At 31.6% G+C, this 18,682-nt stretch overlaps 1 protein-coding gene and 1 long non-coding RNA gene across 7 annotated transcripts in view; one reads left to right on the top strand and one right to left on the bottom strand.

Moving 5' to 3' along the window:
* Positions 1–18,682, top strand: part of LOC115216671 (neuroglian-like) — an 826,540-nt gene that overhangs the window by 462,043 nt on the left and 345,815 nt on the right. The window lies entirely within an intron of this gene.
* Positions 112–18,597, bottom strand: LOC118767232. The gene is made up of 3 exons (XR_005003136.1): positions 18,471–18,597; positions 2,476–2,480; positions 112–124 (listed from the first exon to the last, which is right to left on the bottom strand). It is a non-coding gene; the product is annotated as an uncharacterized LOC118767232 (long non-coding RNA).

Raw genomic sequence — 18,682 nt, 5'->3', positions numbered from 1 at the left:
TGATGGTAAAAACAGTATGATTCAGTCAACAGACATTGATTTCCTCAAATACATGGTAAAAAACACCTGCACAAAATGCCTTGTGCAATGCCATTGATCCTACAACTATTTGGTTTGAAGCAAACTTCTTAACTACCTATCCATATCTGTATTCATATATTTATAGATTTTTTTCTTCACAATTCAAACAGAGATGTATTTATATTTTTATATATATATATAATTATATGTATGTGTATGTTTGTATGCATATTGTACTTGTATATATATATATATATAGCAAAAATTTAGATTCAGATGAATATGGTACTTAGGTTGAGACATCAGAATTTAGTACGGTATTATCCATACAATTTCAAAATAAGGTGATTAGAATCAAAATAAGCAACAAGGATATCAGAGGTAATACAGTATGATCATTTCGCACAACTCCATTTAATTGAACAATGCAACCATTACATCAATTTAAATGCAGAGCAATCCTCAGCTGTGCAAAGACATAGAATTTAATTAAATTAAAACAGATGGACATATTAGTATAATTTTGCCTAAAATCTCCAAGAGGTTAAGGAGATAGACAAAGAACATTGTTGCCCTTCCTTCCACTTAGAAGCTACTAAGTTATCAGGAAGAAAGACTTGTTACAGATTTTGCTTGTCACTTTTATATGGGGTCAATTTTAATTTGTAGATTAGTTTTATCAAACCCTTGTATATCTAAGACTGGGGGGGTCTGTTAGGGGTAGGGCTGAGGGTATCAACATAAATCATAGTGGGTATAGTCATAAAAATCAAGATTTATTTGAAGCAATATCATGGATTTGGTAAAGGAAAACTTAAATCAAGACGTTAGCTGACAATCAAGGGGGCTGGCCACTAGCAGACCTTTGATAATGAAAGGGGGGGAATCTTATCATGTAGTACTATTGTTAAATATTTTAAGGTCTGGACATGCTTTCATAATGGACTGCAAGCAAATAATTCCGTTAATGAAGTCACTGATAACAATCAAGAAGCAAACATATGTAAAATTGAGAACTAAAAACTCACTCTAATAAACACACCCACATACTTACTCACACACACATATGATGGGGCATTTTTTAGTTCCCCTCTCCCAAATCCACTCATAAGGCTTTAACTGGATTGGGTCTAGAGCAGAAAACATTTGTCTAAGGTGCTATGCAGTGGGACTGAACATGAAACCTTGTGGTTGTGAAGCAAACTTCCTAATGACAGTCACACCTGCATGTATAGCCACACATGCACACACACACACTTGCACACACTCGCATGTGTGCATGTATATGTGTGTGTTTCAAGGGAGTTTTGTTATTATGTTTGAGCATATAGAAACAAGTTCTACAAGTTCGTACATCTCAGAATGTATGCATAACATTTAAACTTATTGACGACTCCATTAGTCAGTCTCTTTACCCTTTGTGGAGGTCATAGGGGCAACAATGAATTCTTCATCTTCCAAGCTTTCGTCACTGTATCATTTGAAATAATAACTGAAACTAATGAAATACACATCAATTCTGCAGTGCAGCCTCGTTAATATCAATTTACAGTTAGGTTAATGACTGGGACATTTGAGAGTAAAGAGCCTTGGGCACAAACAAAAAATATACTGTCAGGAATAGCATACGACCTGGTAACCTTGTAGCAACTACTTACCCCATAAGTTTGGTCATCAGTGTTGCATCAAACACGTCCCAATAATACACACACACACATATATATTCTTTTATTCTTTTACTTGTTTCAGTCATTTGACTGAAGCTATGCTGGAACATTGCCTTTAGTTGAACAAATAGACCCAAGGACTTATTCTTTGTAAACCTAATACTTATTCTATCAGTCATTTTTGCTGAACTGCTAGATTACGGGGATGTAAACACACCAATATCAGTTGTCAAGCGATGGTGGGAGGACAAACACAAACACACAAATGCATACACACACACACACACACATATATACGATGGGCTTCCTTCAGTTTCCATCTACCAAATCCACTCACAAGGCTTCGGTCAGCTCAAGGCTATAGTAGAAGACACTTTCCCAAGGTTCCATGCAGTAGGACTGAACCCAAAACCATGTGGTTGGGAAGCAAGCTTCTTACCATACAGCCACTTCTGTGCCTATATAGATAGACAGATAGACAGATAGGTAGGTAGGTAGATAGACAGACAGACAGACAGGCAAGCAGGCAGACAGACACACATATGTGTGTGTGTGTGTGTATATATATATATATATATATATATATATATATATATATATATAAATAAGGATAAGATTGTTATTTAAAATACTGATCATATCAAGTGGCTAGCATGGGAAAGGAGGTGTTTCATGCACAAACACAATGCACCACTGACCTAGGAATTGAAACTAGGATCTTGTAATTGTGAGTGCAAAGCCCTAACCACTAGGCCATGAACCTTCACACACACACACACCCACATACATATCCTTAAAAAATTCCATACTTCCCAAAATGCAACAAAACTACTCTGAACGTGGCAATGAACCCTTTCTTCTTACTTTCCACTCATGTTCTCTAGTGTGTACTTTTGGCTAATATTGCTGTCTATTTTACTTGACTTATTACTGCTTTCTGTCCAATTTACTCTTTTCCAATGACTTGTAGAACACCTGAGCACTATATACAATACACTCACTGTTGTTGTTGTTGTTGTTATTATTATTATTATTATTATTATTATTATTATTATTATTATCATCATCATCATTACTATATAATACACATATATAAACACATACACACTCAAACACTGACATACACATGCTCACACACGTTTTTATAAATTTATACATTGAGACAATATGCATGTGTGCATGTGTATGTGTGTGTGCCTGCATGTGCATGCACATGTGCTAGTTTGCATGATAAAATTTAACATATTCTAATATCCAGAGACTAACAACACGCTTCCAAGAAGTCTACTGATTCAAAATATTCTATCAATATTTTATATTCTGCATATAGTTTGATATTTTGTCTACAATTCATAGGTTCCTCAATACATACTAAAGTGCATTTCCAGCTTACAGCATTCATTACACTCAAACAATGGCACACACATATACACACACACACACAAACACATAAATAATAACATTCATGCATACAAAATAAGTATGTACACACATTCACACAGTAACACACACAAATAACATACAAATATTATGTGCACACACACACACAGATATAGTTCTTCCTTGCTGTATAAAGATATCTATAAAAATGTATTTTCCAAAAGCAATATACAAGAACTACTGAGTGGGTTGTCGTTTGTTATTCTAACATATCACTGCATGTAAGTATAGCTGAAGTATTGATGATTGTTGTTGTTGTTGTTGTTGTTGTTGTTGGTGGTGGTAGTAGTAGTAGTAGTAGTACATATTAATATGCTTTATCTGAGATATTTAGGACTAGAAATGTTTTAAATTTTAAATTACATAGTTTTACACCCATACAAATACACAGGCACTGGGGTGGCTGTGTTGTTTAGAAGATCGCTCTGTAACCTTGTGATTATGACTACAAACTCACCATGTGGCATCATGGGCAAGTGTCTTCTACTATAGACTTAGATCAATGAAAGTTTTGTGAGCAGATGTAAACAAAAACAGAGAGAAGTCCTTTGTGTACATGCGTGTGTTCGTGTTGTCTTGAAATTCCGTGCTGGTTGTAAATGAGCCACACTTTTTTTTAAAATGTCAGATTATTTACTTGCAATCACCTGTGAGATCTGATGTCCATGTTAGAAACATTTGGGGGAAGTATTACCTTGCTTGAAAACAGATGATATTTGGCAGCAGGAAGAGTATCTAGCCAAAAAAAAAATCTACTCTAATGGAGTTTGACTGCTCCATAAAGCATGATAATGAGAGCAACAATAACCCTTTCTATTATAGACACAAGGCCTAAAATTTTGGGGGAGGAGGCCAGTCGATTAGATCGACTCCAATATGCAACTGGTACTTAATTTATTGACCCTGAAAGGCTGAAAATCAAAGTCGACTTTGGTGGAGTTTGAACTCAGAAAGTAGTAGCAGACGAAATACTGCCAGGCATTTTGCCCAGCATGCTAACAATTCTGCCAGCTCACTGCCTTGAGTGTGACAGTAATGACTTTGATGATAGCAATAGCAGTGACTGCAGCTGTAAGGATGCCAGAGATAAAGTAAAACACTAAAAATGTTATACTTTCAAGGATCTAAATTGAAATTGAGAATGAATATTAAAATAATACTTTGTATTGTACTTTCGATATCTGTTCTAAAAAAAAAATTATCACTGCTTATAAAACGAAGATAAATGCAACACCAAGCACAACAGCTTTATCTTATGCAGGAACTTTTGAATCAGTAGTTGTAGCATCAATGATCACAGTGTGAGAATAAATGATTGGTAAGCTCACAGTCTGCAATTACTTTGTCATGATTAAAAGGTTATGAAACATACAAGTATTTGTGTAGAAAGAGTGTGTGTGGTGAAACCAAACAGCTGATGGCTCAATGTATGGCCTACAACAGCTGTATGTGTGTGTGTGTGTGTGTGTATATATATATATATATATATATATTATATATATATATATATATATATTTAACCCAGGAATTTTCCCATGTGCTTTCTGGAATTTTTCCAATTGTGGCATTTCATTCACTCAAGAAATTTTCAGATTTTAGGAGTTCTTGGGATTTCATAATTTCAAATAAAGAATTATCAATAGTGGTAGTGATGGTAGCAGCAGCAGTAGCAACAATAGTAGTTATGATGGTGGTGGCGGTGCAGGTGGCAGTGGCGGTGGTGGTTGTTGCTTGCAATAATAGCAAGAACACCAGCAGTAAGATCGAAATGACACCAGTGCACACTTCATACATACTTGTTGAAAGGTGTCCAAAGTGATTTGCCCTATTATAATCAAAAGCTTCAGTGGAACCAGTTCTGAAGCAAGCAGTGTTCTCAGAGAATTCATTACTGGCACTGAGCCAAACATCCTTTAGGGCTCCATCACTAAAGGAACAGTCTAATAACATGCCAGTTATATTTTACCCTTACATATATATACTTAATGTAACTTTGGTGTTTGCATAGTATGTGTAAGAGTACATTTACACACACACACATACATATATACATACATACATACATATATACATACATACATATATACATACATACATATATATATATATATATACATAGATATATATGCATGCATGTGTGTTTGAGTGAGTGTATATGTAAATACACATGTATGTACATGCATATATGTAAATATATATGTAAATAATATGTATGTGTGTGTATGTGCATGAAAAACATCCTTTTTTATGTCATTTAGTTTTATTTAGTTTTTATCGTTGTTGGTAGTAAGGTGTGGGTGTTCATGTAGTATATTATCATCATTTTTATTATTATTATTATTATTATCATAAAGTGGTGTTGTTGTTGGTGGGGGTGATAGGGCGGTGATGGTGGTGATGATAATGATTTCTATAATAACATCACCAAAAAGCTGCAACAACAATTGCTACAACAGTTGCAACAACAATTTGCAACAACCATTACACCTTCAGAGAAATAATAACATCTATATTAGGAAGTACAATTTCAACTGCAGCAACAGCAGCAGCATTAGCTACAACAACAACTGTAACCACAATAACAAACGGCCACAACAGTGATAGCAGTAAAAGCAGCAGTAACATATATGTCAATTTATAAGTTATGTTCAGGATAAGAACTTGAAAGCCTGATAACAAATTAAAGCTAGCAAAAGGATTTTGTCCAAAGCAAACTTGCCATTGCTATCAGATTTATTCTGACATTTCTTATCCAAATCTAATTTCTTGAATCCATTACATTCTACATATTAAAGCCTTGAAATAATTCAATTCAATGAAAATCTTGTAAGATTCGGCCATTTTTAGTCTGTTCATCTGACACAGTGGAGATCAGTTTAATTCTGATTTCCTGCAGGATACAAAGAATCAGCTTGAGTAAAGATATATCCAAGTGTGGGAATAAGAATGTAGACAGTGAATAATTTCTGAATAAAACATTGATTGTAGTAATAGTGTAGCAATGAATGTAATAGCATTGAAGGAGGGGTACTTTCATTGATACTGATTTCTAATACAGGCATTTGGGAGAGGGATGCAATCAATTATATTGAACTTATTACTTGGCTGGTACTTTATCTCCAGGACCCTAGAAGGTTAGAAAAACTATTGAATTGTTATAAATTGTTGAGTACAGAGATGCAGGGAGTTTTTTCAAAGCATAGTTTATATGACATTAAGAAGTAATATAAACTTGTAAGTACCAGAAAGAAAGAGTGCTACAACATGAGCAAAAAAAAAAGAAAAGAAAAAAAGAAATAGAGTATCCCTGGATAATAGTTTGCTAGAAGTGTGTAAACATCATAGATGTGTAGGGTATTTTCATCTGAGGATAGATGCCTGAACAAGATGAGCTTAATGATGAATAGACTGTTGCTTACCTGCTATTATAGGTAATCTAGATCAGAATTGGAATTTTACTAATAAAACTGATTAGGAAGATTGGGGATTATGATCTGAAACTGAGCAAATTTTTCCAGTCCTATGGTTGACATGAGCACTGAACTGCAAAATAATCAAACAATAATTAATTTTACAGTGTTTCCACTCCTTACAAAAGGCATGTGTGCTCAAAGTTTACAGCAATGTGAACCATATCAGTGAGAATTCAGTATTTGGTCATAAATATAACACAAAACTAAAGTTAATATTTGTATCTTTGACTTTTTGGCCATTAGTCAAAAGTAAACTTATGGAAGTATGAGAAGAAATACCTACAAATACTAAAACAGATTCGTTAAAGCTTAGAGAATCTAAGGAATAAATACAGAAGTACCCATTTACAAAAATAACTTTTTCTATTTACTTAGTACTACAAAATAAATCAAGCATTTTAAATTTCTGTGACAATATATTGTTATATTTCTCTAACTGTATAATGCCACATGAATTTTAGTGCTTTAAATATAATACATTTTGTTTTCTGCTAAAATACAAATTTTAGCAGATTTCATTTAACAAAAAATATCTTTTTGATATTATTAGAAAATATTGGAAAAAAAAAAAGTCTAAAGAATTTTCATCAGTAATTGTTTTAAAGTACTTCTGAAGCACAGAGTTAAAATGATTGCAGAACAAGAAATATTTATGTGAAAATCGTTGGACAGGTCAAAAAAGTATAAAAATACAATGTTATGACCTCTGGCTTTCGATTAACTATCCAACCAATCAAATGTGGAGAAATTCTAATCATTCCATGTTCACACTTTTATGGAGTTCGAAGTGATTTCTGTTTGAGTGAAGTAAATGGCACTAGAACAAAAATCACTTCGAACTCAGACAATGAAAACTATAAATAGGAACAAAAGTTGTGAAACAACAGAAGGAACTTGAGGATGAAGCTTTTGATGAAATTGCACTTTTTTGATATTAAATTATCAGTGATGTCAAAAAGATCAAGTTTTCTTTTATTTTGTTTTTTCCTCGACATATTCATAGATCATGTTTAGAAATTATCATTAAATAAATAAATAAATGAATAAATTATTGTTCAATTTTTGCTATTTTAATCATTCTTAGAATAAAGCAAATGCATGCTTGCTTCTTATGCTATTTCACTTATGGTACCTGGAACGGCTAATAATCTATTTGAGCCCTCAGTCTAAAGTGAAAAATTTTCACAATAGAATTGTATTTGATGCAGTGCTTCTCTATTTCACTATGAGGGTCACAAACCAATGAAGGTACTTCTATCCAGTTACTTGCCTTGTCAGATATAGTAGCCAAATACATCTCAGTCTACACCCCATAATCTTTAATAATGGACATTAAGATCAATATAGTCTGAATTACAATTGTGCATCAAAGTAAGATGGGATGTTAACAGTTAGAATACCTCCAATCATAGCAATTTGGTCTAATCTAGAGTTAAACGACCACAACAGTTATAATGGAGTATTACTAGCTAACAGCAAATCAGTTTCATTACAGTAAAATAACTGACCAATAAAAATAAAGATTATACCTTAGTCCTAGTTCCTCCTGCTCTCCTAGAAGTATTAGACAACACAAGATCATTACTTAGTGTAGTCACAAGCCCTGTCATAAGCTAGGTCAGGCCCATATCTGCCAGGTTCTGCTCTACAGTTCTCAACCAGATCTTGACAGGCCTGCCTTGCCCTCCATGACCCTCTTTAGCTTCTACACTTAATTTTTCTTTACATCACTATTTGGCAAAGTATCTATGTTGTCTAGTCATCATGTTAAGTACTTACTATACTATTAGAATTTCAAAACCTATAAAAGAAATGAGAAAACACTATGGCTAGGATAATTGAATCAGTATGCCCAGTGACTGAGTATTCCACACATACATTTAATGTGTACAACAACAACCAGCTGAACGGTTCCGATATTTTGAACACAATATTTATTCAATAGTGGAATCTTTAAACAGATTTTAAAAAACACTACTTTATATAACTATTGAAACATCGGTTTAAATACTTATTATTTAGACTCACCAATCTATAAAACCTTTCCTGTCATTTATCAGAATAATTAATGCAATTCTCTAAATCTATATCTTCTTCAGTAATTCAGAAATACTAAACAATTACTGTTACTTCAAAGCTATCTCTGTTTTGCTATTTGTACCAAAATAAATAGATCAAGTTGCCATGCTTCACTATACAGCCAGATGTTATGTTGTTAATTAATAATATGGCTTTAGCACTACTATATATTTCAAACAGATAAATGCAGAGCTTGTCAGGAAAAAATTATTGAAATATGCAACAGGTTTTGAAAAGAATCACTGGTACTTGATAAATTTCCCACATAAGCTGCCTAGTTTTGCTGTATTTTCTGAAAGTTGTTTACCAATAAGATAAATGTGATGAGTCTATATGAGAGAGAAGCACTATTAAGTCCGACAAATTCATTGATCTTACAGCTATCCATAACAGGATGATCAGTTGATGAGAGTTGTCTTGATTTTTTCTTGTTTTTAACCTAAGTCTGTCCTGATTAAGCAGGTTTATGGTCAAATACATTCTTGCCACAACCATCCTGTAGTTTAGGGAGTATTTTACACATTATCCTAATGCATCTTTACCATTTTAAGATGGTAGAATATGATTTATGAGAGATACAAAGTTGAGTGATCTGTGGTGAAGTTTGAGAGGTAGTTGGTTTAAACTCAAGGAAACATTATCAGCAAAGAGTTGAAATTCAACATTAGAGTTTTAATTCATAATCTCCTCTGAATCTTAATGGCTTGCACCCTAAAACATTTTTCCTCCTCTTAAAAATTAAGAGTCGAAATTTAAAGGAAAGTATATTTACTTGTATTGGTGCTTTGTAATAAGTGGTGTATTTGGTAGCAATATTTTGTTCACTAATGATTACTAAGCCTGTGAATTGTCAGTTTATATTGGAATTTTAGATGTGATACTTAGCTTCTCTTGCTTAGTAAGCAGAAACACAGATTTAGAAAAATTAATTAGTTACAGATTAACATTAAATTCTAGAGAAAATTTGTATTTCATTGACTAAATGTCACATTTAAATTTTCTAAAAAAAAAATTGAAAAAACTATTCTCTCTGAAAAAGTATTGAATTTTATAAGGAGTGCTGCTTTCTATGAATACAAGAACAGCATGTCTATTTTGCTGTGTTTAGGTTTGCATAATGCTGCTTGAAATCAAATCAGCTATGAGTTAGCATGAAATCAATGAAGCTTGTTGCCTTTATTAGTCTAAGAAATACTTTTGCCACAAGTTATATTGCTGGTGTTTATGTTAGTATGATAGTGAAAACTAATACTGGCCTATTGATTATCAGTAAAGTTTCCAATAACAATGAAAGTGTATTCATTACAACAGCCATTGTTTTCAGTGACTCAGCTAAATAAAGTCTATTTATTTCCTTTGTTCACACACCATAGATCACCTTCCTTTAAATATCACTTCAGAAAAAGCCTCAAGTTTCAAAGTGCCAACTATACATAATAACTTAGAATAAGACTGAGAGTGTGGATAGATAACAAAACCTTCAAATTAATTTGCAAATGCTGTGAAAATAGTGTATTCTTTGTTGAGTCAAATATTAAAGCAACTTTCAGTGTGCATCTCAGTCAGCATGGTAGTCACATCAAATGTAAGGATATTAGTGTAACTATTTAAGTAAATAATTTTCTTTTCCACTTGGTATAATCTGACTCCATATTATTGGTGTTCATTCAAGAGATTGCCTGGTTGCTCAGCCTACTAAAAATAGTGGCCAGATTTACCTCATAACATACCTTATTGATAGTAAAGTATTAATTGACTATGACTATAAAGAATTCATTATTATTATTATTATTATTATTATTATTATCATTGTAGTTTCAGCTGTCATTTATTATTAACATTATTGGATAGTAGAATCAATTGAGCACCTGATCTAATGTTATGCGTTCTAAGATCACATCCAAAATTAAATCTGACTTCCATCTTTCCCAAGTTCATAAAATAAGTACCAGCCAAGACGATTTAATCAACATCCATCACAAGGTGTGCTTATGTATTTTTGTTGGAACATGTTATTACAATTTTTGTAAAGGGCAATGGAAGACAGCAAGAGTGAGGAATAGCATAATCAGTAGGGACCTGGCCCAAATATTTTCTAATATTTTGGTTTATTCCCCTTTGAAGTGTAAGATCAAACACCTTTCATCCTTCCACATCCATAAAATAAGTAAAATACGAGTGTCAATTAATCAAATACATCCTCCTTTATATCATTTAAAAAATATTGTTTGCATGCACGTGTGTGTGTTCTATGTTCTAATTCAGGAACTGTGCACTTAGTTTTTTTCTCACTTTAGAGTTTAAAAAATTTGTTTTATACATGTTATGAGGCCTATTCAATTGACTGTAGATGAATAAATGACTTTTAATTTAATTTTTCTAGCAATCCATAAATATTTATATCGGTCAGTTTATATTTTGGTTTTAAATAATTCACTTTGCTGCAGACAAAATATGTATTAGTAATATTCATAGATCAATTCAATAAACCATAGAAGAATTAGAAATTTTTAATTAAATTTTCTAGTTACTACATAAATATTTATTAACTCACATTCTGGTTTAAATAATTCACTTGAAGGTTGGCAAAATATTTACCAGAAATATTTGTAAATTTTGAGGATTTTTATTAAACTTATTATACATAAACATTTATATAGGATAGTTCAAGCTTTGGTTTAAATTATACAACAGTTTAAAAACACTTAAAGAGGCAAGTTTGAATTATTATTTAGGAAACAAAATCAAAATAAACCCCCTCAACATAGTTATTCTCTCTGCTGTTTCATTTCTATATTTCACAATAAATCCTGCCAACATTATATTGCTAAGTTATAATTTGAAAATATATACAATAAGGTATAATGTTAAATGCTATAAATTCATAACAATTTAAATATATTTTTTTTAAATTATTTCCCACTCTATATTACACTTAACTTGTATAGAAAAATATACTTAAGTTCAGAAAGCAAAATATATAATTGGTTTTCAATTCACAAGTGTTTCATTAATTTCTAAATTTTGTTTTACTGATATTTGTGCTAGCAGAACAAAAAAAAAAAGAAAAGGATTTTTCACTTTTGAAATGTATATAATAAGCACTAAATAACATCAGTAGAAACTCTAAGATAATATTTTTCAATTTCTAATTTTTGAATTATGGCATAAGCAAGAAGCAATATAGCAACAATACAAATAGCAAAATAACATATTAGATACAAAACAATTTCTGCTTGAAGAATCGTTATCAATTTTATGCATAATCCTCAAGTAAATGTTAGGAATTATTGGAAGAATAAATCAGAAATATAACATTGAATTTCAAACTGAAGAGAAGAAGAAAATAAACTGACAAATTTGTTTCCATTCTTATTCTCATTTATAGTTCATAAATAACAGGTATGATAATGATGATGATGATGGTGGTTGTGATAGTGGTGATGGTAAGCAGGATGACAAGGATATTGATAACAGTATTAGCAATGTGAATATCCTGGTTTCATTGAAACAGATTAAAAGAAATACTATAAGATAGAATACTATCCATAAGATTTTAAACATTTTTAAAGTTTCTTTTTTTTACAAAGAGTGAAAGAGGGGTAAGGTGGGATGTAAACAAAACAAAATCAGTTGAATATAACTTAGCAACAGTAGCAGCAACAACAGTAGTAGCAACAAAAGAAGAAGGAGGAGGGTAGGAGGAGGAGGAGGAATACTAGATATTCTGTAATTGCCTGCAAGCATAACATATCAATGTTGGCCTTCTTCAATAGAAATTCTTTCAGACAAGAAAGTTGTCAGAGAATAAATGTTTGCTTTTCTTGAATATGTTAAAGAACAAAAATGGTGGGAAGCAGAAAAAAGGCCAAATCAATATGAGTAATATTTTGTCATATCAAAAAGATTTTTGGATGAAAACCTCCTTCCTACTCATTAGTTGGTACAAACTTTCATATCTATTTAAAGAGTTATTACCATTATTGGTGAACAGCATAATGTAGGTAGCAAATATGGGGTGAATTGATTCCTCAACCTGGCTTTGAGTCCTAACTGAAAAGTTATGAACATTCCAATATTTCATTTTCCCAAAACTCAACAAAGTTTTGCCTTTGTCCATAAATAAGAACTGTATTATTATTATTATTATTATTATTATTATTATTATTATTATCCTCATCATCATCATCATTATTATTATTATTATTAATATTCTTAACTTTACAGAATCAGTAATGTTGGATAAAATGTCCCTGCAGTATTTGATTGTGTATTTTTTTATTCTGAGTTCAAATCCTGTTGAGCTCCATTTTATCTTTCATCCTTTCAGAGTTGATAAAACAAACTACCAGTCAAATACTAAAGGTATTTTAACTGACTAATCTTTCCACATCATATTTGTAAAATTGTGACTATGTAACAATTTAGCGTGTTTATTATTCTTAATATTAATTTTCAAGAACCCTGTAGTAGCTTGCTAACCACTTTAAAAATATATTTAAAAAAACAAGGTGACAAGCTGGCAGACTCATTAGATTACCAGGCAAAATGCTTGGTGGCATTACATCTGCCTTTACATTTTGAGTTTAAATTCTGCCAAGGTTGACTTTGCCTTTCATCCTCCTAGGTTCGATAAAAAAAGTACCAGTTGAACACTGGAGTCGATGTAATTGACTTATATGCTTCCTCCAAATTGCTGGCCTTGCACCAAAATTTGACCCCAGTATTAATTTTCAGAAATAATTAGAGCAATCTGCAATAAGGTAACTGCTGATCATCTTATTGAAACTAGACAAAAATATCTTGCTCTGAATTACATTCCTTTATGTGCAAGTTCAAGTCTCATCAGAGTTGATTTGAACTTTTATTCTTTCAAAGTAGATAAAACAATTATAAATTAAATACCAACTCTTAAGCCTTTCTTCTGTCAGTATTGAGCGTGTAAGTGCATCCGGAAAGTTCCCTTACATTCAGAAATCTCTTTTCCAAGGTGCAGACCTGGGGAGAAAATTTCCAAATGGAAAGGAACATCATTATGAAGACCAGCAGTTTGCCATGCATGCTATTTTTTCTTTTTATGTTGCTGTTATTTTCTAATGAAAGACAAAACCAATGCACCTTGGCACAAGTAACCTCACAAATGATGTTTTCATAATGTAGAGAGCTAAACAGATAGTACAAGGCATTTTGCATGACCTGCTAACAATTCTGCCAATCCACTACTTTAGGCAAGTACATTTTTTATCAACTCCAAAAGGATGAAAGGCAATATTGACCTTTCAGGATTTGAACACATAGTCAGAACTATGGCATCAGTTACTTCTTCTCACCCTCTTACAACTCTGCTAATTCATCACCTCATTCAAGGAAAATAACCAATATAATTAACTGTTTCTTCCAGCCAGAAATTTTTCAGCCTGATAACAATGAGCTAAATGCTTAGAATTCATTATTTTTTATTATTATCGTTACCATCATCAAATTGTTATTGTGTAATACAAAAAATTCACCAGTAACCAAATTCTTTGTGAATGAAGTCAACATTTGAAATTTACTTTCTGGCTTCATCATCATCAGCATCATCATCGTCATTTTCATCAAGACTATTATGTGCCATAGACTGTCAGAGCCTTCATGACTACATTCTTTCACTACAATGGAATGGAAGTGATTGTCTTTGAGGAAAGGGATACTGTGAGTAACTCTCACACATCCTTTACACAAAACCGCACAATTGATTCTGAAAGAGCAAGAGAGGAAGGAAGAGTCACCTCAATGCTTGACTGGTGCTTTGTTTTATAAAACCTCAAAAGGATGAAAGGTAAGGAGGAACCCAGGATACAAAGAATTGAAATAAATACTACAAGCCATTAGTCCAGTGCTCTAACAATCCTACCAATTAGCTTCCTCGTCTTGAGAAATTTTATGAATATATCAACTTATAGATTTCTACTCTGCCATATACTAAGCATTACAAATGTCGTTTACTTTTGAGATTTTTCTTTGCTGTCATCATTTCTGATTACTGTTGTTATCGGAGATTGTCTCTCAAATTATTACTGTTATATATTCAATGGATGTTAGAAAGTAGTGGTAGCAAAATACTGAACATAATTCCTAAATAATAATTCTGGATTTAGTTTCAACTTCTTCTGATCTGAATTTCATATACAGAAATTATTTCTCTGCAGTGTGAGCTATTGCCAATGTTTAATATTTCACTGCAGTAGGCCAGTGGATTGCCAGAACTATCATCAAATAGAGTGCTTTTTGGTATTCAGTTCTGACTATTTATGTTCTGAGTTCAAATTCTACAAGAATCAAACTTACCCGCTGTCACTCTAGGGTATATAAAATAAATATCAGATAAATATTGAGAGTTATTTTAAATGATTACACTTCTCTCTCCAAATTTGTGACCTTGAGCCCATGCTAGAAATAATTATAGATGATGGTAGTGGAGGTGATGGTGGTGTTGATGATGAAGAAGAAAGTCATTTTAAAACATCAATGAAAATATAACTTATCAACATTAACTTTATCATCATGGAAGCCTTTGAAAAATTGAGTAAGATATTTACTTGAGTTAGAAGTTATATGTGAGATTGATGTTAGTATTAACATAAAACATAATCTTAAATATGGACTGCAGTATTCTTATCTGATGTTGAGATTTAAAGCAGTTTCCTTAAACTTTTATCTAGATCTGTTAGATGACTTCAATTTATTGAAATGAACTGCACAAGTCCTAATGTACTTTTTTTAGAGCTAGGAAAACTGAGCCACCCTCAATTCATATTTTGGCTATGAACACAATGCATAACAAGGATGGAGTGTGTATGAATTCTTGAATCTTTAAACAAGTAATCCTCACACAAATTTCTCTTCATCATAACAGGTCTGTGCATAACTAGCTCATGGTAGTTTCTAGATACAAAAGCTGTCCTCAATTTCAAGAAAAATCAATTATTCATTTAACTTTTAGCGAATGCTATCTCATGATCTTGTTGCATTCTAATTCCATAAAATTTAAATGATATGAAGAAACCTTTACTTAAATTGCTGCCATATTGCATGGAGTTTTAAATGCTAAAAGTGGATGAAAAAGAAAGATAAAGAATGAAAAACAAAAGACACTGTTGAAAACAAATTTATATTGTTGTTGCAATCGATTTTGTGTATATTTGTTTGAATATATGTGAGTATGCCAATACATATGTATGTACATATGTATATGCATACAGGTATGTATGTATGTACATACACATATATGTACCTATGTATGTATGCATTCATTTATGTTTATATATGCATGCATGTATGTATGCATCTGTGTATTCATGATATGCCCATTCATTTATCTATCTATTGTAGTTTCTAATATCAATTTTTTTTTTGTTTTATTTTTTGAAAATTTTTACATGAATTATTTTATTTCATTTTTCAATTTGGCAAAGTTATTGAGGTTTTAAATATTAATGCTGACATTAAGAACAGAAATGGGTGAAAACCGGATTAAATGACTTGCAGTATTTAGTTTCACCCAATCATATTCTGAGTTTAAATTTCAATGAAGTTGACTTTGCCATTCATTGACTAAGATTTGAGACAATAAGTACCAGTAATATATTGGAATTAATTAAATTGACTGTAATATTTTCTCTGAGTCAAATGAAAGCATTAGCTTCCATAATTTTTCTTCAAAATACCCAAAATAAAATATTTTATGAGAATATGAAAAATAAATGCAAACAGAAAGAGTTTATACACAGTTTATTATTGTTGCATAAATCTTTAACAATTTTCTGCTTTTCATAGTTCATTTCTAACTCTTAAAATTTACCAGCAACAGTCAATTTTACCTTTCATCTTTCTAAGGTCAAAAAAATAAATATCAATAACATAAATCGATGATGATGATAAAGATTTCTAATATTGCTAATATGCCCCCAGGTTTAACATCTGTACTTCTGAGGTATCTTTAGCCAAGTTCACTTTGTTTTAAGCATTTGGGCCATTTCACTCACAGGCCATGTTAACTTGCTTAGGCTGGGTACTAACCACATTAATCTAACTAGTCAGGGAAGGAAAGGGATCTAGTAAAGTTCATGAGCACTGCCTGTCTGACTGACTAATAAAAATGAATTGGCCACCAATTTGTATATAAAAAGAGTTCAGAAATATAAAACATAATACAAAATTTATATAAAATTTAGTGAAATTGTAAAATATCAAAAATACAAAATTCAGAATACAGAAATTTGAAATGTAAAATTACAAATGTACAAAATACTGGAATTTGAGGAATCCAAAATAAAATAAAAATACAAAATTGCAAGATCCAAAACATGAGTCTAAAATTGTCAGAATTATGATAAAATATAAGTATAACCATACAGAAATGTAACGAAATTGGTGTCAACATATTTGAATATATGGACACTTGTTCTACCTTGTTCTGCACTGTACTCCAATCAGTGCAGCACTTATAGCCAGTATAACACGCCCAATATCAAAGGTTTCAAAGTTACGAATCCTACTCCATGCAGACCTATCCTATATGCATCTCCATATATTCCCAGACACTGTATACATATAATTCTCAAACTTTCAAACATTATTTATGTGATGAAAAAAACACATGAATTAATAATTACATCTTTATGCTCCCAATATTAAAATTATTATATAGGGTTATTTATATACTTCAACATGTATAGATTTATGCATATCTTGATTTTCACATGATTCACTAATTTAACAATCTCTATAATGTCTGCTATAACAATTTTTGTAGTTCTCATCATATTATTGCAAATACTGTTGTTATTATTACAGGTTCTAACCAATTGTCAACCCATTTTGAAATAATCCACAAACAATTATTTAGCAGTTGTTAAATCATTTTTCTCTACATCGTTCACAGATTGTCAATTCATGCTTAAACAGTTCTTAAATGAATGTTAGACAATTTCCCTATGCACTGTGCATTAATCCTTTATGCAATCTCCATGCATCTCTTTGCATATATTCTTTGCATATTCTCTGTACCTGTATACAGTGATCAATCATCCAGTGAGTGTCAGATTCATGCATCTGTGTGTTTGCATGTGTGTGTGTGTGTGTGTGTGTGTGTGTGTGTGTGTGTGTACATAGAACATTATATACATGCACATATTCAGATCTCACTTTGTTACATCTCTATATGGTCATATTACAGCTCTCTCATGATTTTAGATTTGGATTTCAAAATTTGCAGTTGTGTATTTTCATACTTTTTAATATTTACATTTTTATAATTACTTTTGTCTCATATTCAACTTATGTCACACATTTGCATATATGTTCATGTATTCATGCATGGCTGTGTAGGAGCATTTGTGTACACATCTACCATGTGAATATTGGAATTACACATGAAAGAATTTGCACAGATAAGTACATACATGTGCGTACATATATGTGTGTGTATATGCATGTGTTGGTAAGTGAATGGTTTATGAGTCTTTGTACGTATACATTGCATAACTGCATATATTCAATAATATAATTGTTATTATTATTATTATTATTATTATCATTATTATCATTATTATTATTATTATTATTATTATTATTATTATTATTATTATTATTATTATTATTTACTTTTAATCTGCATGTTTGCTACAATCACTCACCAAAACACACCCAACATCCTAGGGTGAGTGAAGGATAAGAGATATTACAGTATGACTGAAAGCTTGGGGAGGGGAAGTAGTGAAATATCTTCATGTAATACAACGCATACATTTAAATTGATTGAGTTTAAGGTTTTTCTAAGGATATGGGCAGTACTTGTCAGTACACTATTTTGGATTTCTCTGAGACATTGTTCTCCTGGGATATTATCTAGATGTGTCTGACATCCTTTTCTTAACATACCTAGGGCACCCACAATAACAGGAACAGTTCTCACTTTAAGATGTCATATCTTTTTTAATTGCAATTTCTAGGTCCTTA

This window comes from Octopus sinensis, linkage group LG1 (genome assembly GCF_006345805.1).
Source record: "Octopus sinensis linkage group LG1, ASM634580v1, whole genome shotgun sequence".
NCBI classification, from domain to species: Eukaryota; Metazoa; Mollusca; class Cephalopoda; order Octopoda; family Octopodidae; genus Octopus; species Octopus sinensis.
This window is presented reverse-complemented; position numbering and strand designations above follow the sequence as displayed.